The sequence below is a fragment of the Globicephala melas genome, chromosome 7 (genome assembly GCF_963455315.2).
Source record: "Globicephala melas chromosome 7, mGloMel1.2, whole genome shotgun sequence".
Classification (NCBI taxonomy): domain Eukaryota; kingdom Metazoa; phylum Chordata; class Mammalia; order Artiodactyla; family Delphinidae; genus Globicephala; species Globicephala melas.
Window position 1 is genome coordinate 85,463,817 of NC_083320.1, and position 27,520 is coordinate 85,491,336.

Below are 27,520 nucleotides of genomic sequence, written 5' to 3' on the forward strand. Positions count from 1 at the left end.
ATACTTTCAAAAACCATGTAAAGCCTCTCCAACTGCTATTTCTCCTTAACAGTATCTTTAAGAAGCAGTCACAACATGTTTCTTCCTGAACACCCAACAGTTTAGCATTCTATCAGATGTTTTGCAGGGCTTCAGCAAGTCGTTATAGTGAACGTCTTCAGGAGGCAATGAAGTAGGCAGAGCGCTGCGGCCTAGACACCTGTAGAGATTGAAACACCTGCCCTCAAGCAAAAGCTAGTAATTAGTTGCTCAGATTCCCTTGCAAACTTCCCCAGTGTTGTTGCACATGAAACACAAAGATCACAGGGATGCTGTCATGAGCTCCGCACTGTTGGAGTTGTTTATGCCCATTCAATTTTTAATGTTCCTATAAGACATTTTGATGGGAACCCTGAGCCCAGAGGGATTTGCACACTTGATCAAACCTGTGATGAGTTAAATATAGAAGTAAAGAGAAACCTTTGGATTACATTGACTGTTAACTTTTAGCATGGTGTTAGTGGAAAACATTAACATGATCCTAGAGGCAAAGTTGTGTTTGATCAACCTTCACAATTTTTTGTTTCTCGACAGCAGGTATAGCTTCAGTAAATCTAAACAAGTTCTTTAAGGCTTATAGATCCAAGTGCAGGTGGATATCTGGATGGCATCGTCTGAATATTTTAAAAGATGATTTTATATCAACCACTTTTATCAAAATTGAACTGTTCTCATATACCAACCTTTTAATCCTACCGCTTTGTCATATACAGTTTATATTACTAAAGAATGAGATGATAGGTGATTGAATTTTAGTAAAATACAGTAGTAAATATGAATTGGATATTTTGGGGCCAAAGAAATTTATTACTCAGAGTACTTGGAAAGTCTTTTTATACCATTGTTTTAATTTTAACACTATATATACTCGATACTATGCGGGATAAAAACTAGTGGTTTACTGGGTAGTTTTTAACTTTGGGATTCAGTTCTTTGATTATTATATTTGTGTAAGTTGTTAATAAATGGTTTCACTAAAGATCCATTGCTGATGATCCTTAAATATATTTAGTGTGAAAAATGCTATAATTTCTAATATCATAGCAAATTTGGTTCAGATTTATTCTGAGACAAAATAACTCTAGCACCTCATCCTTTAAGCATAGTATGGTGGATATACATGCTTCCTAAACTGGTTCTTAGAGACAAATGTGTGTCGTGGAGTTGTCAGAGTAGAACTAAAGAAGGTTATACAGCCCTGGACTATCATTGGCAGAGATGCTAGTGAACGTGGTCAGCCCATTGTGCCTCACGTTTTCCTTCATTAATACATAGGTAGACTCTTCCAGTGGGTTTCTGAGTGTAGTTTCTTCATTAGTTCCTCAGGAAAAGTGAAATGAATGATGTGTTAAAAAGCTTACCTCTAGCTTTTACATGTGCCTGCCTTTTTTAGTCGTAGTCAGCCTCAATGTGGATGGGACTTGGGATGCTCCACTTGTAAGTTGATGACCGTGATGCTAGCTATCATAAACAAAGTACTTTTGCATGTTATACGTAGAAAGTTTTGGCTAGTTTATATCTCATTGACTTTCAGGAATTTCACAGAAGTCATTACTAAGAATTGGTCTGTCTTTAGTGGCCTTTGGAATTCCTAATAACTTCATGTACATGTTGCATAAAACATTTGCAGTCTGTTTCTTACATAAATGCTCCATGTGCCCTGGGTCAGTAACTTATTTATTGTTTTATCCTTGATGCCTAACTCAATGCAGTCCGTGTTGGTTGGATTAGTGAATGATTGAAAATACTGTGCAATGCATATGAATAGCCCATGCAAACACTATAATAAAGGGTGGATCATATGGAACACTTTCTGTAATAGAAATGACTTTTTTTCTGTATATTTTTTTCCAGTGTAATCCTAGGTTGATTTTTTTCTAGAATAAGTATCTGTGATTTGACTTTACCTTTTTACTATCAGTGCGTCAAAAATATTGTGTGAAAGAAGATTTTATATATTTACTAAAGTGAAATATTTCTTAACTCTAAGTCTCAATCTGGACCCATTGAGCTTACTTAGCTTTGTTTTCTACTCCTCTCTAACCATTTGTTTCTCCTGCTGTTCTGGACAGACTTTTCACCCTGTTTCAGAATAAGCTGCACTTCTTCCTGGCGTCATGCCGTGCGTGGTCTCTGAGCTCCAGTCTCATGAACTCCTGAGTTTCTTCTGTTTTTGACTTACCACTTTAGAATTAAATCATATGTGTTTCTATATTTTGCAAAATGTGTGTCTACATGTAGTAATGTCATTACTATGATTTTAAAATTTAAAAAATTTTAATCCTTTTCTTTCTGGCCTATGGCAGTAGTCACTCGGTACATGCTAGTTAATCTCTAGCTTTGTAGTAGGAAAATAAATTTCCAGAGAAAGTGAGAAAGACAGACAAATAGACAGAGACAGATAGGAGTGAAGGAAAGAAGGAGAGAAGATGGAGGGAGGGAAGGGGGAGGAAGGAAGGAAAGAAGGAAGGGAGGGAGGGAGGGAGGAAGGGAGAGAGGGAGCGAGGGCAGACCAGCATATTTTGTGGAATAGGGAAGGAGCAATGATTTTAGAATTTGAAAGACTTGAGTTCAAATTTCAGTTCTGCCTCCTCGCTTTGTAATGTTCAACGGGTGTAAATGATATTAATATCTACGTGGTAAGCTTGTTGTGTTAAATTAATTAATGTATATAAAGTGCTTATTAGCACATTCTCTGCACATAATACATGTTTACAAATCATAGCTAACTCTATTATTTTGCAGGTGAGGAAAGTGAGGTTTAGAGAGCTGACCAGTGGTCATTCAGTCAGTAAATTCTGGAGAGATGACTGAAGCCCAGATTTTTCTTACTCTAAAGCAGTGTTTCTCAAACATTAGTGTACATCAGAATTTCCTGAAGGGCTCATCAGAATACAGGTTGCCTGACCCCACCCTGGAGTTTCTAGTTCAGTAGGTCTGGGATGGGGCCTGGGTATTTGCATTTCCAGTAAGTTTCCACCTGCTGCTGCTGTTGCTCCCATTGCTGGTCCAGGGACCACACTTTGAGACCCAGTGCCCTCTAGCAGTATTTCTCAACCATAGCTGCACGTGTAAGAAGTCACCTGGGAGCTTCTAAAAATTGTTGATGAAACCAAAATCTTTGATCCTGTGGTTTAAGTATCAGCTTTTTTTTTTTTTTTTAAAAAAAAAAGTCCTCCAGGTGATTCTGTTGTGCAGCCAGAGTAGGTAACGCCACTCTGCCTAAAGCTAGACTCTTGGCAATTTTCCATTAGAACTGGGTACCAAGCAAAGCACTGGCCTTGAACACCTCTTGGGTGCTCAGTGAGGCAAGGCCACTGTACTGTGTTGTTTTTGTCCCGTGATGATTGAAAACAATTGCTCCAGCCTAGAATTCTTTTATTACTTCAACTCTTCTCATTATTTGTGTCTATTGTTTGAATTTCTCCATCCAGTTTCACCCTCCAGTGTCTTGAATATACTCATCAATCTGTATTTTATGTTACTATTTGGCAGAAGCAACTATTTAGCAATAGTTGACTTGAAGTACAAAGTAAATAAAGGAATGTATCTAATTAAAAAATCACTTTAGCAACCTACTGTACTTTTAGAGTTCTAATTATGAGTTTGTTCTTCTCATCTCAGAAGAGAGGCTGTTGGAAACCTTATGTTTTTATTTTAGGGTACCCAGTTATTGGTTAGAACAGATTGTGATAGCTGGGCACCCAGGAGTATATTTAAAAAATGCAGCAGATTAATTGGTAATATTTCAGTCATTTCTTCTGTTACATGATTCAGTCAATAAATGTATACGAACCAAGGCATCCATTACTGGATAAGAGTAGGCAAGGGTGGGAGGGAGATGCAAGAGGGAGGAGATATAGGGATATATGTTTATGTATAGCTGATTCACTTTGTTATACAGCAGAAACTAACACATCATTGTAAAGCAATTATACTCCAATAAAGATGTTAAAAAAATAGCAAAAAAAAAAGAGTAGGCAAAATACCACATAATTTCATTAACCTTTAAGCAATGAAATTATAAATCCCTATGCAAATGATTAAGGTTATCATTGTCTATCACCCCTTTTTGATACCTACAGACTGTTAATTCTTCTCTGTCCTGCTGAGTCTTATTAAAACTTCTGACTGATGTGCTTTTATTAAAAGGTTTAGAATTTACCAATTTAAAACACTTGCTTCACACTATCACCTCTAATTTAACTAGGCCATTAAACACAGTATTTTGCAAAGGGAAAAAGTCAATAGCTGTTTCTTTAAAAAAATAATAAATTGAAATGAATTTTAAACTCTGCTTAGAGGTGAGCAACAGCTATATAGTACTAGGTCTTTTGATAGTTGATTTGTTCCTTTAGTATGCAAATTTTACGTTTACAAAGATCTACAGCTTTTATTTAAGAAATATGCCTGGAGGCTAGATTGGTAAGCTTTAGGGAGATATCTAGTTTGGTGTGAAATAAATAGTTGTTAAAGGATCACATGAATTGGGTCCCAGAAGATGAAGAGTAGAGCTGAGACAGATTGAGAAAAACTGACCGTTATTTCATTTCATTTGGCTAAAAATACCACTAAATTAAAAATGAAGACAATAAATGATGGCAACACAAAGCAAATTAATGTGAATAAGCCTTTTTTGGGGGTAGATTTTGTGAAAAGTTCTGACCTGTTAGAAGTTTAAAGAAAAGGCTTACTACATCCCTGACAGCTTTACAGCTTTGGGTGGAAGACTTTCTCTTGGCCAAGGAGGAAGGAATGGGTCACTGCTGCCCAGTGAAGTCTGCAGCATCACTTTTGGTCAGTGAGATGACAGATGTCATAGAATATGCTCACATTCAAAAGAAAAGGACTCAGGGTTCCTTTCTTAGGTTGGAGACTATAGGCTAAGCAAATAATGTCATAGATTTCTAGCTTTGGGGAAACTTTGCATCACTGATCTTTTGGAATCTCTGACCGATTTTTTTTTTCTTAAACAACTTTTTATTTTAATTTAAAAAGGGTATGAAATATATTTCTATGTTGATAGCTTGTAGAATTCTTTTTACTTTTTTTAAAAGTGCGTCTGTCTTTTTAGATGTTTTTAAGCAATTAGGCTCTCAGAGATAGGATATTCGAACAGCATTATCTACCAATTGAAATGGCCTCTGTGTATGCATGTTTGTTGTGTATTTCTGGTGGTGGACTGTGAGGTGTGGAGGGCAGGGTTGATGATGATGTGTGAAGGTGGAAAGCTAGAGTCTTTCACTGAGGCTGAAGTCCCAACTCCTCTACCAGCAAGGACCCCTCTATGCATATATATATATATGAATAGATAGATTTCCATACCCTTTTCCTCTTCAATATTATTTTATTTTTATTTTTGAACTTCAAGACTATTCTTAAAATTTTCTTTTGTTATTTCTGTTTTAAAAATTTGTTATTGGATTATAGTTGATTTACAATGTTGTGTTACTTTCTGCTATACAGCACAGTGAATCACTTATACATATACATATATCCACTCTATTTTAGATTATTTTCCCATATAGATCATTACGGAGTATTGAGTAGAGTTCCCTGTTTTTAAAACTTTTGAATTATCACTGTTTACTTGGTTCAAATTGAAAAAATATAATTTTGAGGGATATGAAATCTCTCCTCCTATACCTCAGTCCCTAACACTCACGTTCTTTATACACATGAACCAGTGTTATTGTTTTTTTGTGCCTCCTTCTAGACATACGTATACATATATAATCAATATGCAGATTTATTTTTTCCCATGTTTTTATTTATATATTTACCTTGTGAGCTTTATATTTTGGAAGTTTTTTAAAAAAGTGTGAAACTGCATTTAAATATATAGGCTGTATAGCCCTATTCAGATAGGAATTATTTCTGTAAGTTTTTTATAAACATTGAAATTCTTTTAAGAACCAATCCATCTCCCTAACATACCACATACATATGTGCATGCACACAGACACACAGACACACAGACACACACACACACACGCAGAGCTTTGTGAAGCAGAATTACATGGAAGTCTTTGGAAGTTTCCCTGGTTATGAATCAAAGCCTGACTTTCCTCTGTGGGCTCAGTGGGCATACCCCATTTCTGAGGCCCATATAGTTTTCATGTCCACATGGTAATGTTTTCCTATTCCTGAGAAATTCTCATTTGGATGCTTTAGGCTCAGAGCAGATGACTCTTTTGTGTCTTCTTTCATTATTTCATTCTTATCCTCTCCTAGTTTTGCTTCTAAATTTTCATCACACTTGGTTTTATTTAATTTGACTTTTTCTGGTCTTAGTTGAGTGTATAAATTTAAGAATATTGGGAGCCACCTAAGGCTGTTTTGTTCTTTTAAATTTTACTTCTGTAGAGTCTGCAAAAAGTAGTGATGAGAGTTTGGGATCCTGGAGCCAGATTGCCTAGGTTTGAGGCCTAGAACATGACCTTGGGTAGCCTTTTTTTGACAGCAGAAATTGATCCGATTTGTCTGTAGAAGCAAAAAACAAAATTCTTTTAATTGAATGGAACTTGCCAAGAATTTGGATAGAATGTGGTTCTTTATTAAATATTAAAGGTATGAAGTATTCAGTATCCTTAGCCAGGTTTTCAGGAATGCTGTTCAGTACCTGTTCTCAATCCTCTCTTCTAAAGACAGAGCGTGTATCATAAAATCCTAACTCAGTCCAGGTGTGTGTATTTTGATGTTCGGAAATAATGAGGTTGTGATTCTTTGTCTCTGAAATGAAGAGGTCTGACTAGCTGTCCCTACAGTCCCTCCCCCATCTCAATTCTCTACGACCCTGACTAACTTTGAGGATTGGAGTGAGCATCTCTGTGATGTACTAGACAGATGTAGGCCGTTCTTGCATGTCTCGGTCACATCATCTTATTTATTTGTTTTCTTTCATGTATCACACATTGAAATGATGTTGCTGATATAGTTGTCTCCCATCATCCTTCCTCTCCTCCCCAAAATTAAGCTCCAGCAGGGCAAGCTTTGTTTGTCTTGTTCACTGATGAATTCCCAGCACCAGAGCGATGCCAGGGAGATGCTCAGGAGGTGAATGTCTAAATACACTGTTTTCTTTGAGAGAATATACTCTATAGTCATTACGTGAAATAAGCCATCTCGAGTTATTTTGTTCTTTTTTTTTCTCTTTCCTTGATTTATGTCTTCTCAGTGTTTGTTTATTGTTGTTGTTTTGGTGACACCTCAGCTCCAGATCCTCTCTCTAGCTGTGAATGCTTTCCCATCTTGTTCATAGTTGGTGTCTGGAAGGTTCTCCAACCTGTTTTTTATTCTGGTGTAGGTTATTCTGAGTCTGATTACTGTTTTGAATAATTATTTTAGGAGATGTGTTTGGCTAATCCTGTGATTTTGTGCTATGTAAACTGTTTGGGAGCCACATTTCTTACTGCTTTGATAGCTCCTTCTTTTTGCTTGTCATATAGGATTCTTTTTGGATGAGTTGCTCTGTTAGTTCTGACCCTGTCAGTGTTGATATACCTAAGGATTCTGACTTTAATATATACAGAACAGGAGAGTCAGAATATCCACCCATCATTCTCTTCACTGTGTATGGCAGGCAGAGAACATAGGGCTGTGTAAGTTAAGTAACAGTTTAAACTTGATGTTATGTTCTCCCAGAAAGTAGTGTTCTTAAGGTGTTTACCCCAGATCTGCAAGTGTCTGTGCACCTCCATTGTTTTCCAAACCTGGATTGATTATCTATATGCATTCCAACCTGCCTTTGAGATTTTAGACTATACTCAGCACAGGTTCTTCACAGTTTTTTGGATTATAGACCTCTCTGCAAATCTCGTAAATTATTGACCTTCTCCCCAGAGACATACACATTTACATAAACCCACACATTTTTCATATATCATTCAGGAGTGCATAGACTCCTGAGGGCTGTCCATATACCAAGGTGAAGGACTTCTAATCTGAATTATTATTATTTTTTTGAGTCATAATTAATTTGGGAAATCCTTGGAAAGACTGAAAAAAGCTCTTAGTTAAGACTCAAAGTATTTCTGTTCTTAGAGGTTCTTTTCCCCTCTTAGAATATCCAAGAATCAGACTACTAGATCATTTAAGTAAACTCTTGTCCAGGTCAGGATTCAGAATTCAGATTGGGCTTAATTTGAAGATACCAACCTAACTATGTCCTTTGTGATTTCACAGATATCTCTTCATTAGCCAAATCAGACATATGTAAAGAGAGACATCAGTAAATCTGGATCATCAGGTAAGCAAATGGGACTTCATTTTTATTTCTCCATGAATTAAGTCCTCTGGAATTATGTGGTCATTTCCTATTATCTACTCTTTACTGCAGTGTGGGTCAGTAGATGATAAATATTTCTAGATAGATGATAAATATTTCTAAAGAGGAGGAAGCATATCCTTTCTTAAGTTTTACCAGATCACTTCCTTGGCTACTTGAAGTCAGATTTCTTTATTTTTATTTTATCTCATTATTATTTCATATATTCACACTTCAATAGTAAATAAAAATTCCCTGCTCTTCTTTTTTGTATATACTTTGGAGAGTTGTGGACAGCTCTCATATTGTTCTTTGGTTGTCAGCCAAGTTACACACATTTAGCTCCTTTAATCTTTCTTTGTAATTCACTTGGCTTGGCTGCTTTTTCTAGATTTCCCCCCATTTCATCTGCATCATTAATAAACAGAAAACACAGGCTATACCCTGGCTTCTTCTATACCTTTCATTCTTTTTGCTTCCTGCTTTTGCCTCATATTCCTTGCTGAATTAAAGCCAGCCAGACATCACTCTCTGGACCACTTTGGCAATACATGAATGCCTTGCCTACAACTATCAGTGTCCCATGCGGTAATAGCATCAGCAGTATATCCTAGAGGAAAGAAAGGAAATGCAAAAGGAGAACTGTGAGGAGGAAAATAATGGTTTTTTTTTTGATTATATGGCAGACTTACCCTTGCCGCCCAGAGCAAATCATCGTACCTGAAACCTTTATCACAGGTTTTGTTGTCCCAAAGTATTGTGCATGGGCACTAATTTAAGTAAGAGAAGCGTGTATATTGTTTGGAGTTTGGCCACTGTTCTCTCTGGATTTCTTCCCCATGTTCTCCCTTCCCTGTTGCCTTTCCCATCACTGATCGTGACTTGCTATCAGAATCTGTGGCTATGAACAAAACTGGGCAGGGGATCATTTTGGCAGAAATTAGATAGGCTTAGGTGGTAAATGCTCCATGCCTCTATGTGTAACATCTGAGGCAAGTGCTTTAGTTCTTGCTATTTCTGTAACAGCCGTTGGTCTTCTTTTCACAGCTGATTCAGTGGAGATGTGCAGGAGGAAGGGACTCGTAGACCTTTGGTGCTATTCATCCACGCTGTAGTAGTTTTCACAACTTCTTTTCCCCCCCGATTGGCAGGGAGAAGCATACTGCTTCTAGATGATGCTGAGCTTAGTGTAAAATATGCCAGCATGGGATCTGGGCTTGTCACAGTTCATTCTTTCTTTTCATTTGGATTGTAGAAAATGGACCTCTACCTCTACTTATCTTGTGCATTAGAGAGAAGAAGGTCATACCTCTAGGAGCTAATGGCTTATTGGTGTTTTTGGTCTCCAGATTCAGGTAGTAGATTTAGTTGAAGCTTGCAGCAGCACACACTTGGTTTTCTCATTTGTGTTAGCTTTGCTTCTAGTACAGAATTGAATAGGATAGAAGAGACGGTTTTCCTGTTTGTGTCTGTGGCAACTTCATAGATGATTTGTGGTTTAATCCTTCAAACATTTTCGATCGTTTATCACCTCTTTCCCTGAAAAGGCATACAATATTCAGATTCTAATGTTATAATCTTTTAATCAGATTATTTAATTTTGGAGAACTCAAGTTCACAATAGCAGCTGAGAAAGTTGCCTCTGAATAGTGACCTAAAAATTATAATACTTATATTAGTTCTTTTTTTGTGAGATTTTATGGCCTTCCTTCATACTCTCAGATTTTAAACAAGATTAAGTGATGGTGTATCATGTACTTCTTGGTCTCTGGCCTCTTAAACAGGTAAATATATGACTTGGACCCCTTTTAAGTCTGATTTTTTAAAAATGTTAATCTCAAATGGCTTTTAAACTGTCGACAATATTGTACTCACGCTAATTTCTTTAGGCAATTGATCCATTCTTCAGCATAACTTTTGTTTCTTGGGTCTTTTCAAGACCTGTCAAAGAAAACAAAATGCTAACCTGACTTTAAAGGGGCAAAATAAATTCCCCCCCTCTGTACTATATTATTCTTTGTTCTCTATGTGCATCAAAGTGACAATCCCACACTGTCTCAATTGAGGGAGCCTAGCGCAAAAATAAAAAACAGCCTGGCACTGTTCTAGGCTGGCAGCCAAAATGTTTTGTGTAGCTTGGTTCTGGCAGTGGTTTTCATAAGGCAGAGGGTCGACCCTCCCAGCCTCACTGAAGGAAAGCAAGCAGCCTTAGTTCTTCCTACTTATACCATTTCTTTTCCCTCGTCTTCCTCTTTCTTCACGTAAAACACCATCATGAAAAAAAAAACTTGTTCTTAAATAGAGACATCATTCTCCTCACAACTTCCACATTTACTAAATGGCATTGTTCCTTATAGAAGCTTGTGCTAAATTTGCCTTTTCCAGCTCTCCTAGAGATTTCCTTCACAGTTGCATTTTTGCCATACTTTTCAGAAAACCCTTCTGAATATTGCTAACTTTCGTCATGTTGACATAGTATTTTTGATTGGTAGGAATCTTGTCTTGCTTCACAGCTTATTATTTGAATTGAAACTCTTGAGTAATATTTGCTTATATTACATGGATTTTTTTGCCAAGCTATCTTTTGTTGAGACCAAAAAGCTTGCTATTGTTTTCTATTTTTGTCAGACTCAGAGTCAGTTCATATCTGTTATAGATTGAGTACTCATTTTTGGAATGTCTGATAAGTGTAGCTAGATAAGCAAGTGAGCTTCCATTAAATACAAGGATGTGCATTAAAATTTTTTTCCTTTGAAATCAAAATGCAAGGTAAAACACAAAAGCATTTTTTAAGTTTCCCAATGTTTTCTAAATTGTAATTAGTGACCTATTATTACAAGGGACGTGGAAATGTAGCACTGTGATTTTTAAGTGATGATTTGAAGAGGAGACTAGATTTTCACTATGAGCAAACATTCTATGAAATTTCGTAGAATGTTCCTCAAAATGTAAATGTGTTTTCTGTTGTATTAAGCAAAACAAATGATTTACTTTCATGTGATCTACTTTAAAAATTAGTGTTTTACAATCAAGATACAAATAATTAGGCAGAATTTGTTTTCTTAGGAGGAGATTGATATTATTTTGACTGATTTTTATTTTTAAAATTGTCAGTGATTTCTAGCAATGAGAAAATTACTTTGGGAGGAAAAACTCCTGTATTTTTGTAAATGTGTAACAAATGTGACTAAAAAGAAAGAAAACAGTGGTTTGTGTTAGAATGATGAATGTGAAACATTTTTGTATGCCATATATGCTGGAAAATATATCTATTATGAATACATTAAAACAAACTTGTGCAATCTAACAGTTGTTCTTTTTTTTTCCAGAGATTTTTAATTTAAAAAATGCTTTAAAATAATTAAAAGGATTTGTAAAACAGGTATATCAGAAGTATGCATTAAATAATCTCACCTGTTATTTTCTCTCATTCTCAAGACAGGTTCAGCAACATATTGGCTTATTACTTTAACAAAACAAACAAATACTCAAATTGATTTGTATGTATAATGCATGTGTATTAAATGCTGTGATTCTTGAGTCCCTCCAATGCTGTTTTTTTTTTTTTTAAACTTGTATTTAAGTGGCTTTTTCTGTAGAGCAGCTAAAATGAATCTGAGTGAGGTGCTTGTTAAGTTATATTAATTAAATCTTTAGGTCAACATTTTAAGCTTAAGAATGATGATGTTTTTGAGAAGGAATGCCAGTGAAATTGTTTTTTCTTCTTGGTCCAGTTAAGTGCATGACTGTCTTGAGTCCTTTGTGTCAAGGTTTTTTTTTTTTTTTTTTTAACACCTTTATTGGAGTATAATTGCTTTACAAAGGTTTTTTAATATTAGAATTGGAGGTTAAAGATGGTACAGATAAAAACTCTTTCCTTCTGTATGTTCACATATGTTGAATGTTAATTGTATATTGAATACTGTTTATTGACTTTAAGTACATTTTCTCCATTGGTATAATTTTTATTTGCAGTTAAGCCCTTTATCTTTTTTGTGGTAGGAATATATCTTTCAATGAGTTAGGAATTGAAACATGAATTGTCCTATTTATTGTCCTATTTATTGAATTGTCCTATTTTATTATATAATTTATATTATTGTTTATTCTAACTGTACACAGAGGCATAGTAGAAATATATTTAAGACCTATAATGTTTGAGCAGTGTTTTTGATAAATGCTATTGAGTTTTTCATTTTTGTAAATAATAAATACTACAGTTTTGTTTAATTCAGGACACATATCAAGGCTGCTACGTCTTTATAGTTTGATATTATGCAGTTTGCAGAAATTATGATATAGAAACTTAATCATTATATTTGTAGAAACATGGAAAAATAAATTTATTAACATGCCAGCAAAATTGGATAAATACCAAATTTATTATTTTAACCAGGACTTTATTATATTACATACCATGTTTATAATTATAGCCAGTATTTTATTTCATTTGAATATCAGTACAGATTTTAAACCTAACTCCTGGGTAGGTGCTGTTTGATATCAAATATTGGTAACATATAATGACAAATAGTGATTTCTAAGTTTATGTGGTCAAAAATATGAGTGACCTTCCCTGAGGCGTACATACTTCAGTGTTAAAAGTCATTAGAGAGTATTACATGAAAGAGTATGTTTTAATTCAGTTGTTTGATTCTCCCCTTAGTTTTTGGTACATTTTAATTCCTCCTGCCCGACATCTTATAATTCTGTAGAATACTTTCACAAGTATTTCATATGTTTTCTGTGGCATCTCACACTGCTCACTTTTTATCCATAGTACCATATGAATTCCCCCTTTCAGGTTTACGCTGCATATTTTAAGCTGCTGATAGAGTAAGTAGATTGCAAGGTAAAGTGACATTTAGCTTTTTGAGCTAGTCTCATTTTTAGCATGAAAGCAGGTTTTTTTTTTTTTTCCCCTGTTCTAAATCTTCTCATATTTCGCATTCAAACAATCTTACTAACATGGAACAAAGAAATTCAGAGATTTGGCTACAGCAGTAATTGAAATGCATCAAAAAGTGGCTACTACAATACAATTTTATTAATGAATGATCTACATTGGTTCCAGCTGTGTCCATGTGATTAGGCCTTCAGCAGGCAACAATGGGTATTTCCCTATTGCTTTTATTTGATTTCCAAGAATGTGTCATCTGTTACATCAGCCCCTGCCAATATGCCCCCGTAAAAGTGTTTTGTGTTTTTTTCTTCTTCCAAATTTCTGAAGCATAAGTTGAATACCCACACATATCCCTGCCGAAATATTGTTTCTAGTGAATAGTGGCCTAGGTTTGTATGCCTGGTGTTGCATACCAAAATTTCAGAATGTAAATTAAATGTTTATTAAGTTTATCAGTTAATTTTTGGAAGTGTGGTTGCCTGGTAATGCTAAAGATAGACTAGTTTTGCTTTTACATTTCCATCTTAATATTTTATTACAGTAGTATAATGTGTTATAGAGGTGGACAAGCTTGCAGATTGAAATGGGGATCGTCCAGATTGTTCCCTTCCCTGGACCATATGGTATAGTTCTAAAAGCCTTTTGTACGCTGTCTGTTCAGCTTATTGTAAACTCAATCTTCAGTGCACCTAAAAAGATAACCAAATAAAAATGGGCCTGAGAAAAAGGACTTCCTATCATGTAAGGGCCCTAGAAATATTTGCTTTAAAGGAGATAACTGCAGATGAAATTGAAGTTGAGATGACGTAAACAAAGGAGACTTATTCTATGAATTTTCTTTTGAGTTCATATGGACTGTAGTCGATTGTCTTTGAATGTTGGTTTTAAAATGAAGGCATTTATGTTATCTGACTATGCTTAGTATCTTTATTTCTCCCATTCTTGCAGTCTCATGAAGATGAGATGTAGTTTTTATCTATTTTACAGAGGAAGTCTCTACCTGTAAACAGTGCCAAGGAATATATAAGCCCCAGGTTTTATGAACATATAGGTTTTTTGTTTTTTGTTTTTTTTGACTGATTTCGCTGGGAATTTAGGGCTAGAACTATCAATAGTTTCATCATTTTAGCCATTACCCATACTCAGAGATATTTGTAAAATTTTCTAATTCTTTTTCCTCTTCCTCTGGCCCCTTTACCTATTATGATTCTGTAATTCTATTTTAGGAAAATAGGATAAGAGATTGCTTTTTCCATATGCTAAGACTCTTTAAAAGCTGGGAAAGTGAGTGATTTCTCCTGACTTTCTCTCCCCTTCCTTCCAAAGTACTACTGTTAGAGAAGAGCATTAGACATTACCCATTGCTTTTTGGCACAAGGGATTTGAAGCTGAAATTCTACCAAATGGAAAAAAAAAAAAAAGGAGAGCCTGTGAAGAACATGATTCTTTACTCTATCATTACCCTGAGCCACTGAAAGGGTAACGGAGAGGAACTCAAATGTTATTGGAATGTGTAATTTTCCTCTGAATGGCCACAGTGAAATATATTTGAACAAAAAAGGCAGAAAAAAAGTATGTGTGGCATATGGAGTTGATGGTGGTTGAAATTAATGAATCTTTTTAGCAGTGTACAATTGAAACTATCTCAAGAACAGTACACATTTAAAATATGTCCAACTGAAACTTACCTAGAGAGACAGATTACTACCTTAGGGAGGCTAATAGAGATAGGGGGGATATGGCAATGATATAATAATGCTAGTGATAAATTGGATGAAGAATACTTGTTGGATATGTATTTTTCAAGTTTGAAATTTTTTCAGAAACAGAGACACTGATTTCAAGTTGCCGGGAGTCTTTCCTATTTTAAAAATACTATTATCTTGAGGTCTTTAACTTATTATGAAGATACTTTTTAAGATGCTCACAAAATTGAAAAACATAGTTTATACTTTCAAATAAGCTAGGTTCCTCTTTCCTTCTCTCTCTTCCTTCTCATTTCTTACCCCTTTCTTAAGCTGTTTATTTGTATGTGTATATTACATACATGAATGATTTATATCATGCTATAAGAAATGTTATTTTATAGGTTTGGGGGGATTGAAGGTTTCAGTTAGGAAAAGAAATAAATAAAAAATCTTGTAATGACTATGCAATAGATGTATTTCCGTGGAAGAGTTAGAACATGTTTATTTAAGTAATCTGGATTACAGAATACTATAGTAAAACTGTGGACATGAAAATTCAAAATTGTTTTTAATTCCTCTAGCTAGAAAGGACTAGATAACAGCTGAATTAAGGAAGAAGGACCCATAGTCCAACTCAAACATCTCCTCTTTGTTGTAGCTTTCTTTTAATGGTAAAAATGCCTCTGGCTCCAAGTGGTAGAAAATCTTACTGACTGTGACTTAAATGAGTAAGGGTTTTATTTGTCTCCTGGCGTAAGAAGTCGGGAGGCAGTTAGTTCATCAGGGGGCCAGGTAACATCATCCTTCTCCATCATCCTTAGCATGTAATGCTTGCTTCTTATTCCACAGATGACTTTTGTACCTATAGAAATTGTGTTTACTTTGAAGCAGGAAGAAAAGTAAAGGGAGCCCAGAAGCCTAGTTTTCATGGAGAACTTTCTCTTTTTCTTTAGAAAGAGAGGCCCGCTCCTGGGGACTTCTGCCTGCATCTCAGGGGCCAAAAGTGTGTCACCTAACTACCTCTAGAATGAGATAAAAAGTATTTAGCTTTCTAGCCTTTATTTTGGAGGAAGGCAGGGAGAAGGAGAATTGGAATGAGTGTCAACTGATCCATCCTAAAGTTATCTGCCATACTTCCTTAGTTCTTTTTGTATAGTTAGTTGCTTGGACCTTTGAACTTCCCGGGTACTTGTAGAAAGTGTTGACTTAAAAAATTGCACAGGGCTTCCCTGGTGGCGCAGTGGTTGAGAGTCCGCCTGCCAATGCAGGGGACACGGGTTCGTGCCCCAGTCTGGGAAGATCCCACATGCCGTGGAGCGGCTAGGCCCATGAGCCATGGCCGCTGAGCCTGCGCGTCCGGAGCCTGTGCTCCGCAATGGGAGAGGGCACAGCAGCGAGAGGCCCGCGTACCGCAAAAATACAAAAAAAGCACAACGTGAGAGTTGCGAGTTAAGTTTTATCTGGGGCAAAATGAGGACTGCAGCCCGGGAGATAGCATTTCAGATAACTCTGAGAAACTGCTCCAAGGAGGTGAGGGGAGGAGCCAGGATATATAGGAGTTTTGCAACAAAAGGGCAGGTAGTCGGAATGTCAAAAGATTACTGTTAATTAAAGAAAACCAGATATCTCAAGGACTTTAGCGCTTTTCTATGTACGGGAAGATTTGAGAATCTGGGCTTACTGAAATCATTCCTTTGATATGCACCTCAGCTACCTGGGGCCAGTATCCTGTATTTTCACATCCTGAGTTTCCTTAGGGCTCACTGTAGGGAGTGGCCGCAGTCTGATGGCTGCTAGATGGCAGGTGTTCTTTTCAGCCCTGCGTCTGCGCAGGGCTCACCAGCTCACACCAGAGGGTTGCAATCGTTGATGACTGTGGCATCCTTTGTTTATTGATATGGCAGGAAATATTCCATTCCAGTTATAAGTATTCCATTTATCAGAAGCAACTTGCTGGGCTTCCCTGGTGGCGCAGTGGTTAAGAATCCTCCTGCCAATGCAGGGGACACGGGTTCGATCCCTGGTCAGGGAAGATCCCACATGCTGCGGAGCAGCTAAGCCCGTGCGCCACAACTACTGAGCCTGCGCTCTAGAGCCTGCGAGCCACAGTTACTGAAGCCTGCACACCTAGAGCCCATGCTCCGTAGCAGGAGAAGCCACCGCAATGAGAAGCCCACGCACCACAGCGAAAAGCGGCCCCCGCTCGCCGCAACTAGAGAGGGCCTACACGCAGCAACAGAAACCCAACTCAGCCATAAATAAATAAATAAATTTGTTAAAAAAAAAAAAAAAGCAACTTGATGTTTGTTCCCTTTTGACATCCAGTACATGTGTTTTGGTATTGTGAGGTTATGTTTCTATGACTGAGGACAGAAACTCTAATTAGGTCATCTTGGTGTCCCTACTACACTCAGCACAGTGCCTAGATAGACCCTCAATAAAACACTTGTTAAATGAATGAATAAGTACTAAGAAATATATTTGTTAATATAATTGGTATAAATCATTTATACATGTAAAGGGCATAGTCATATTTTTAATTTCTGAGGGTTGTGGATTAAATTTTATAAAATTGTTCATTATTGCTAAGGGGACATCAATGTAAAGATGTCAAAGTCATTTTGAGTAGACGATATTCAGTTATAAGGGTTATAGAAAGATCCTCAAAATGACTTAGTACCAATATTTTTGTTGGAGCAAGTTATTCATGGGTAAATAAAAAAATATAATTTCTTTTTAACTCCATGAATAGATTATTGTTTAAACAAGGATATTTTGTAGTTCTCATATATTAAGACTTCAGTTTTTGAAGAAATAAGCAATTTGAGTTTATTAATGAGGTAAATAAGTCATTTGATAATTTATATTATTATTATTTTTGTTGTTGCGGTATGCAGGCCTCTCTCTCACTGTTGTGGCCTCTCCCATTGCGGAGCACAGGCTCCGGACGCGCAGGCTCAGTGGCCATGGCTCACGGGCCCAGCCGCTCCGTGGTATGTGGGATCCTCCCGGACCGGGGCACGAACCTGTGTCCCCTGCATTGGCAGGCGGACTCTCAACCACTGCGCCACCAGGGAAGCCCCCGATAATTTATATTATTGATGTTGACTTATAAGGAGGAGTTATTAGATCCTTGGAAGCCTTATGGCTAAGAGCACACTAAATCAGAATTTATCCTAGATGGCATTTTGGCTATATTCTTTCTTTTAATTCTTAGAATGGTAGCTTCATATTTTTCCACTGTGCATGCAAATGGTTACATACAATAGAAAAACATGTCTGAAAGAAACCCTAAGAAGTCATCTTTACATCTGCTTGCTTTGCCCTAAACTAAGAAGAAAGCAGGCTATCTCTTTTTTCAAAATCTGCAGAACAAATGGCTCAGAGTATAACTTGGTAGTGTGAATCAGTGCTTCACAACTCCTCCTATGTCTAACCTAAATCCCTTTTGTTGTATTTTCATTCTGTTTCTTTTATTTTGACCTCAGGGGACAAAGCAAACAACTATCCACTATCTCCCATACAACATCCCCTATATAGCACTCTTTTAATAAATTCCTCCCTTTTCATTCACAACGGCAGGGTTGTTGGCACCTTAATTACTAAAACAACCTGTGCATGGATAGAACTTATCTCAGAGCAGGGAATGTATTCAAGTATCTGGAACTCAAATTTTCTATCTGAGCAGTTTATAGTCACTGAAAATAGAGGAGGCCCTTTTAACATTCAGAAGCAGTCCTGGGAGAGAGTGCCTACATAATCACAATTTAGTCAATATAGTTTTCTAGATTTGGAATTGGGTATCCATAGTCAGTCTCTTGGTCCTTAAGATGCTGTTTTGGTCATACTTCAGGAAGTAATAATTTATAGGCCAACACTTTGCACTTAAAAATATTGCTTGTAAAAGTTCAGCCCTTTCTCACTATTTTTCACCTTTGTATTCTCAGCAATTAATAGAGTGTCTGGCCTAAAGTAGGCACTTAGTAAATATTTGTTAAATGAATTGTTTGAGTATCCCTTGGTAATACTTCCTAATATAGGTAGCTTTAGGCTTTGCATTTCCCCATTCCTCTTTAATTTTATGCTGCCCAATAAGCACTCATGGTTTACTTTTTGTTGTCTTTGTCCTCATTCAATGATACCTGCAATGATTTAGAACTTACTTGAATAGCTGATTGCTGGACAGTTCACTGTATAATGCTGCTGTAATCTTCAATTCAGGAATACCTCTTTTGCCCCCTCGCCTTTTGCGAGGGCTTCTTGTAGTCTATTGACGAGAATTTGAAACACATTAATTGAATGCCTGGCATACAAAGTACTTTGCTTGGATTATGCATAGATATAAATATGAATTGTACACAAACTCTGCTGCCAGAGAAACAAAATCTGGTTGGGAAGACACACACATATACTGTACAACGGTAGTATAAGTAAGATTGTGGAAGCTGCTCTTATTGGGGTGTAAGCCAAGCTGGTGTTACTATTACAGAGGAAGGAGTAATTACTTCTGATGGGCTGAATATGGGTAAGAAGTTGACTTAAACCTTCATGGATGAAATGGGATTTCAGTGGAGTCTTGAACTGTATATATGTAGGAATGTGACAGGTAGTAAAGGTGAAAGGATTCCAGAAAGAAGAAGTAGCACTAGCAGTGCTTGATGGTGGGAATGTATATGGAATGTTTGATATATGGCGGGGAGTCTGTTGTGTTTGGAGTAATGGTAGGCTTGTGGCAGTGATAGGAATTGAGGCTAAAAAGGAACTTGGGACCAAATTGTAAGAGGTCTTGTTTCTTGTTAAGTAATTTTCTTTCTTAGGTAGAAATAATCATAGGTTTTTGAGAGGATGGACACTAAGGTACCTGTAAATTTCAGAGGAAGAATGGAAGACAGATTAAATGTTGTTGAGCTTGAGGACGATAAGGGAGGCTGAGGGCAGAAGGGCTTGGGAGGGGAGGGCCTGATACCAGAGGCCTGGGGTGGGTCAGCTAAAAGCCCTGCAGGTTGTTGATTTGTTCAGAGTTGTGCAGCAGTGTCCTGGCTCCTAATAGTGGGTGCTTTCCAACTTTGAGCCTTCTTTCCACTATGTCATTTTGGAAGACTGTGGAACAGTCTTGCCCACAACTGGGAGACTAAGTATTTTAGCCTGAATTCTACAATAGAAGAAAGCAAAAGGAGAAAAGAGTTGAATGGTTGTTGAATGAACCAAGAGTATCTGCACATTTCTTCAGTTCTTCTTTGTAATTGGGATTTTGGCCGCTGTACTTCCTAGGCTCTTGGTTCATCTTCTTGAAGTAGAACTTACTATTGGTCCCTCTTTGAGAACCAGTTCAACTGGTTAATAACATTTTTCACTCTGTATTATAATTATATCCAGGCTTGAGTCCAGAAACTATATTTGGGTCATTTTAATATCACAAAACACTTAGCCTAATTTTCAGAATGTAATCATTCAATAAATGCTTGTTGAATAAAGCAAATTCGTTTATGCTTTGCCGTCACACAGACCTTCCTGCTCTGCACATGCCAAGCATATTCCATCTCAGTATCTTGCTGTGCCTGCTGCCTGGAAGGCTTTAGATCCAGGTCTGCAGAGCCTCCTCCCTCTCTTCTTCTGGTTTCTGTTTACATGTCATCTCATCATCAGTGAAGCGTCCTCAGTCAACTCCATATAAAATCCTGCCCTTCCCCAACCCATCCTCAGCAGCCCTTATTCTCCATTACCCTGTGTTATTTTTCTTTATAGTACATGCCACCATCTGATATACATTTACTTGATGATTGTCGTTTTACTCCAATTAGAAAGAAATTTCTTATGATAACAGGAACGTTTGTTTTGTTGCCCAGTTTATCCCCAAGTACCCGGAACAGTGATGGGCACGTAGCAGGCACGATAGATATTTGCTAAATGAATGAATGGTAAAAATTAGACTGAAAAAGAAAGTAAACATTCATTTGCGGGTTTGTTTATTGTTTTATGCAAGCAATGGTATTGTTACAACTTTTATGATATCAAATCATTAATATTGCTCTCAGAAAAATAAAAACAAATTCTATTTTTTATAGATTGTGCCTGTGAAATCTAATTATGGATTAGTATTTGTTTTAAAAATATTTGAATGCCAAGCATATTCAGTTAGAAAACACTTTTATTATCCATGCCAGCTTAATTTTTAAGGCAGTGAAATGGAAGACTGTCATTTCAGCAAGCAACTTATTTTCATTTGTGAGAATGGAATATTTTGAATATTCTAATTAATTTTTGAGGATGGTTTTACAAGAAAATAATCCTTGTTTATATTTTCTCAGAAAGGTGTGAGCTTATGACTGACTTTGGATAAATGTCTGGAAGAGCATCAGTCAGTCCCAAAGTAAAAAATGTCAGTCTTGAGATACTGAAAACTTTAAAAAAGACCTGATTAAAAAAATTATTTTATATGTATATTTAAAGTTTACAAAGCAATCTAGACTGCTGATCATGAGCTTAGCCTTCTCTTTTATTGTATTTTACTGCAAATTCACTTGGATATTTTTCCAGAAATCTGAAGCTTGTAATTTGGCAGTAAAAAACTTAGCTATCAAATCAATATTATTATTATTTAAAAAAAATTTTATTTATTTTATGTATTTATTTTTGGCTGCATTGAGTTTTCGTTGCTGTGTAGGGGCTTTCTCTAGTTGCAGAGAGCGGGGCTACTGTTCGTTGCGGTGCGCGGGCTTCTCATTGCGGTGGCTTCTCTTGTTGCGGAGCACGGGCTCTAGAGCGCAGGTTCAGTAGTTGTGGTGCACGGGCTTAGTTACTATGCAGTATGTGGGATTTTCCCGGACCAGGGCTCGAACCTGTGTCCCCTGCATTGGCAGGCGGATTCTTAACCACTGCGCCGCCAGGGAAGCCCTCAAAATCAATATTATTATATGGCTTTTGGTGTCATAAGAATTCCCATTTGGAAACCCGTAGAAACTCATTTTTTCTCACCGTAAACTTTATCTGTCACTTTTCTGTAAGGTCAGAGTACTAATGTTGGAGGTGATCTGCTCTGGGACAGAGAGTCAACAAATTGGCAATAAAGTTAAAAAACGCCACGTGGCGCTTTCCTAGGGTTAGGATTTCTTCTTCATATCAAGTTCGTGCTTGTTTTAAAATATGGAAAGTTATATATTGATAGGTATATTCTTAGTGTCCCTTTAAAAATAGATGGAATGATAAGCTTGGCTCTAATTTTTCATTTACATGTTTCATATTTTTATTAGTATTTTTGTGTTTTCTGGAGGTTAGTTTTTAATTATTTGTATACTTTTAGTGGTAGGTTGTTTTCTTTCTACATTTGTAAGTGAAGTGTTTCAGTATAGATGGTTTTAAAAATGAAATATGATGAAACAGTTACATTGGAAAACAATTCCAGGAATAATAGAGTTATTTCTTACTACTTGAAAATGAAACATGGTGTTTAAATTGTAAAAAGTACTAGAACTTGGAGGCTCCATTTGAAAATACTTCTCTACTAAGCCTGAGTTGCCATTGAGTTAATATTAATTAATTAATTAATTAAAAATAACAGGTTTATTGAGATAGAATTCACATGTCATAAAATTCAACTTTATCAAGTATCCAGTGAATATTTATTGAGTATCCATTCATCTATTGCATGTATCTAAATATAGGAACGATCTGAGTGGTTATGAGAGGAGACAGTCTTTTAATGTTGCAGGACGGTGTCTCTAGTAGTTGGATAGCCAATGAGTCTCTTTCTTTTTTCAAACATGTGTAACACATATGGATGATAATGCAATAACATTTTTCTTCTTTCTTAATACAGACACTTTGGAAATTAAGTGTGAAACTAGAAGTTCTTTCAATTTTATTCACCTTAATTAAATATTTCCCCTTATTTCAAGATGCATACCTAATTATTTACGGCTCCAATTAATTTTGACATTTCACTTGAACTTTAAAACTTTGAGTTTGTGCTATACTTACCCATGTTCCTATTCAAAACCATAAGTACCAAAATAATATTTTAGTTCTTAACACGATCTGTCAAAGTACAGCTCCAGATTTCTTATATATAGTAAATAAAGATCTTGATCTGTTTATAATTATTTAATAATTAGAGTACATTTTTTAAAAATTATTTATTTTTGGCTGTGTTGGGTCTGTTGCTGCATGCGGACTTTCTCTAGTTGCGTGGAGCGGGGGCTACTCTGCCTTGCGGTGCGTGGGCTCTAGGGCGTGCAGGCTTCAGTAGTTGTGGCTCACAGGCTCAGTAGTTGTGGCTCGCAGGCTCTAGAGCGCAGGCTCAGTAGTTGTGGCGCACGGGCTTAGTTGCTCCGCGGCATGTGGGATCCTCCCGGACCAGGGCTCGAACCCGTGTCCCCCGCATTGGCAGGCGGATTCTTAACCACTGTGCTACCAGGGAAGTCCCTCGAGTACATTTTTAAATTAATTGAGTATTACTTTTATTTCATGTATTAGGCAAGCAGTATTTGCAAAATCAAATTATAGTGTTTGTGACTAACCCTAGCTGCATTAGTTTAACCCTTGATGATTATTTTTTAATAAGTTTCCTTATAGCAATAGCAGTTAAAATAATTTGAAAACCACTTGCAATCTCCTGAAGGGGAGTAAGCCTTCAGTAATTGGGAAGTAGTTTGTTATTTCAAATGATTTGGCCTCCTTCCCTAAAGTTAAGAAAAATTTATAGTTTCTTTTAAGTTGAAACATATTCAGTGAAGATAACTTGAAGAATAAAATGAAGTACAAAGAGAAAAACAAAATCACTCATAATTCTACCATAAATGATTATTTATATCTACCTGTGTGCATGTGCACTCTCTCGTTTATCTAGTCATTCCGTCATATATTTTAATACATTCATTTCATGCAGTCACACAATAGTAGAGACATTTTCCCATGCCAGTAAACAGTCTTCATTATGATTTTTGATCACTGATCATTTGATCATAAGAAATCCTTTTTTTTTTTTTTTTTTTTTTTGATATTTTGATTGTTTTCAATTTGGGGCAAAGACTTTAAGAAAGATTCTTGACAAGTTCCAGAGTTAATTGTTAGAAGTATTATTGTTGAATCAAAAGATATGCATAGTTTTCAAACCTTTTGTATTATGTTCAAATGTGATAGGACATTTTAATACTTTCAAGCAGATCTAGCCTTATGCATTAGTAGAGTAGGTAGCAGCCTTCAGGCTGTGTTTGCAGGACTTGAGAAGGCTCCTTTTAATTCACAACTATTCTCATCTACAATTAACCCTTGAACAACTCAGGTTTGAACTGCATGGGTCTGCATATACTGGGATAGTTTTCAGTAGTAAATACTACAGTACTCTAGGGTCTGTGGTGGGTTGGATTCACACATTGGAAGGAACTTACTATAAATTATACATGGATTAACCCCCCTCTTCCTCTTGTTCTTCAAGGATCAACTGTACTTTGCAGATGGCTGAAATTTCACCATCACCTGTCACTCCTTTGTCTCCTACAGGTACTCCCAGGAGAGGTAACACATTGCGCCTGAACAATCTGAAGGAGTTTATCTGATATTTTAAATTTAGTTCTTGCAAGTAAAGTTTAGAAACAAGGCAGGAAAAGGGACATTAGAGCATTGAGCAAGAGCGATAATAAGTGGAAGCAAAGTATTTCTTTACTTCATTCAGTCCTACTAAAATCAGTTGAACGACCATTATATGAAATACAGGATGTTATATAGCTAGTTTTAGGAGTTTAAGTTATTATCTCTCTCAACAGTGATTCAGGCTGTTTGTTAACTTTGTATGCTAATTAATCCAGTAGAGAGACTTACGGTCCCAAATATGGAACACATATATGCCAGTAGAGATGCAAGGGGGAATTAATTAACTCCTAAGCAACCTTACTCTGTTTGAACACACTGTTTGCAAACTGTGAAATTATTTCCTTAAGAGATAGCGAGGATGCAGAGTGCGGCTTTGAGTAGTTTGCAAAGAATACTCTGTGCTGTAGGGTTTGCCTCATTAGACCAAATATTTGTATTATTGGAATGTCTCCTTGAAAAACCATTTGATAAAGAGATAATAGTGGCAAGCAAGGCCACTAGATAGATAAAAGTCATAGTGCTTGCTGCAATCTGGGAACTTTGAGCTATTGCTTCTTATCTTCTTTTAGTGGAAACTTGTGTGTCAGATGATATGGGCCAGCCTGTGCAAAACTATGGAGAATAGTAGACCTTCTAGAAATTATATACCCTTGTCTGTGTAATTCCTTTACATTACTCAATAGGCTTATTCCTAAATATCTTCAGGATATTAAAATCCCAGTCTATTATTATCAGACTGACTCTTTCTCTTATAATAGTGAGTAGCTAATGATATGCCCCTTGTGATATTTAAAAATAGTGATACAGCTCTCATTACCACGTCTATTAGCCCCAGATTTACTCAGTCCTGGTCTAAACTGGGTTTTTGGGCTTTTAAAAATTTATCAGTAACAATCCCTAGACTGTATCTAGAGATGACTTCTTAAACCACCAATAAATGTCTTAGACTACTGGCAAATCAGAAGATGCTTGAAAAATATATGGCAACTAGAAAAAGACCTGTTACAATAAATAAATAGAAGAAAACGCACTTTTAACTAATGCTACTTCTAATAAATTTCTATATTCATGTGGAACTTTGGAGATGAGAGAAGTGACACTAAATATTTTAATTGATACATCTTTATGGTTTTATTGATCTTAAAGGACAGATTCTAATACTGGCTTCACTTCATGCTTCCTAACACCATTTAAAAAATATGTTACTGCAGGGTGACTTTCACTGATATAAAATGAATTTTAAAATATTAAAGATATCTAACATCAGTACTAAGGATTTCTGTTTCTGGCCCTCTGCTCCTCTATGGAAATTTCTTTTTCTTCTCCCAACTGTTTACCTGATACTATTTTGCCCCCTGATTTTGCAGTTCTTTTAAGTTGATTTCCCTCACTGATAAACAGATTGAGTTGTGAGATTATGTCCTTTTTATTTTTCACTGGAAGTGAGTAAATCCAGAACGTTATACTTGGTGACATTTATTTCAACTCATCAAGGGAATGCCACCCATGTTTGCTTGGTTTGCTGCACTTCAAATAGGACATTGAGAATGCTTGAGTGTTAGTGTAACTTTGCTATCTTTGTTTCAGAATTAACTGAAAATGTGACATGTGCCTCCCACTTGGAGAGGGAAACTTTTCAATAATTTTTTTTTAGTTAATACGTATTAAGTTCTTAAAAGATGTTTGAGTGAGATGCACTAGTGCCAGGGTAGTTAAGAATCTGTTAGTCATTTTGTTTTAAATTTGTTTGGTGTATATATTTATAATTACCTTGCACAAGCTAGGTCTGAGTTAAAATTTGGCATAGAAGTCCATGTAGGGTAGCAAGATAATGCTTCTGTCTAATAAAAAATGTCAGTCTAATGATTAAACCGGTTGAATCCTTCCAGGTTATAGACTTGACTGTCCTTTGGTTAAATATTCTTACAGGGTCCAGTCAGGTCAGAGAAGGTAGTTGGCCATGGTATGAAACATGATTTCCAAACACCACAGCAGGGCTGTTGGCAGAACTGTTTTCCTTAGAATGAGGTGTGTCCTTTTGAATACAATAAGATGCCACCTGTTATATTTAGATGGTGATAGAAAGTGTGCATTAAGTTCTGTCCATGAGAGTAAATAGTACTTAGTGGTAGTAAGGGGTGATTATTTGTGGTTGATAATAATAAAGGTCTTGGATGAATTAGAAAGAAATTGTCGAGGCCATTGCTAAAGGGTTTTATGTGTTTATAGACTCAATGCACATTTGTTGAACACCTTTTGTTTGCTACGTGCTGGGGGTATAGTGATAATCAAGCAGACCTGGTCAGTTTCCTCATGGAACTTAATATTCAGGGGAGGAAATGGGTATTATGTAATCACTCATGTAAATATAGTCTACAAGGGGTAAGTACTGAGAAGTACTACAGATTGTTACATCAAGGGGACCCGAACTTTGTTTGATGGTGACTGTAGCTAATTATGAAATAGACTGAGTATAGCCCTATGGCTGACCTCCTCCCCTCCCCCTCCACACCTTTCTTGCTATATGAATCTTGGATATTGTCTTTTGTCCATCCTATTATCCTATCAAAAAATTGCCAGTCTAGAGCTGGGGGATGAAGGATAAGGGTTGTGAGGTGAGGGGAGGGATGATTATACAGGACTCAGGAAGAAGTCACAAAAGTTTGAGTTTTGTGATCCTAACCATTTGGTGTTCAGTTTTGTGTGACTTATACCACTGATGTCCTAGATTTACAAACTATTGGGAGTTCTTATTAAATGTAATATGCAATAAATGTATCTATCATCTTATAGTGACATTTACATTCCACATGCATATACATTTATACTGCAATATATACCATTACGTAGTAATAATTATTAAATATTGATATTCAATCCAAAAACTACAAAGACTAGGAAATGGAGGTGCCTTCTACTCAGGTCATATCAGGTGCCTGGAATGAAGCATAATGGAAAGATATGTGAATATGGGGTTAGAAACCCTGGGTTTAAACCTTGCTCTGTCACTTATTCTTTGATGCCAGTAGTCTCTAT

At 36.4% G+C, this 27,520-nt stretch overlaps 1 protein-coding gene across 22 annotated transcripts in view; it reads left to right on the top strand.

Annotated features, from left to right (window-relative positions):
* Positions 1–27,520, top strand: part of GTDC1 (glycosyltransferase like domain containing 1) — a 492,727-nt gene that overhangs the window by 71,668 nt on the left and 393,539 nt on the right. For 20 of the 22 annotated variants that reach the window (XR_009564645.2, XR_009564636.1, XR_009564640.1 and 17 more), the window contains exon 2: positions 8,224–8,287. The exons of the other annotated variants lie outside the window; for them this stretch is intronic. The gene's annotated coding sequence lies outside the window, so the exon portion shown is untranslated. The remainder of the gene's footprint in view (positions 1–8,223; positions 8,288–27,520) is intronic. 22 annotated transcript variants of the gene reach the window in all.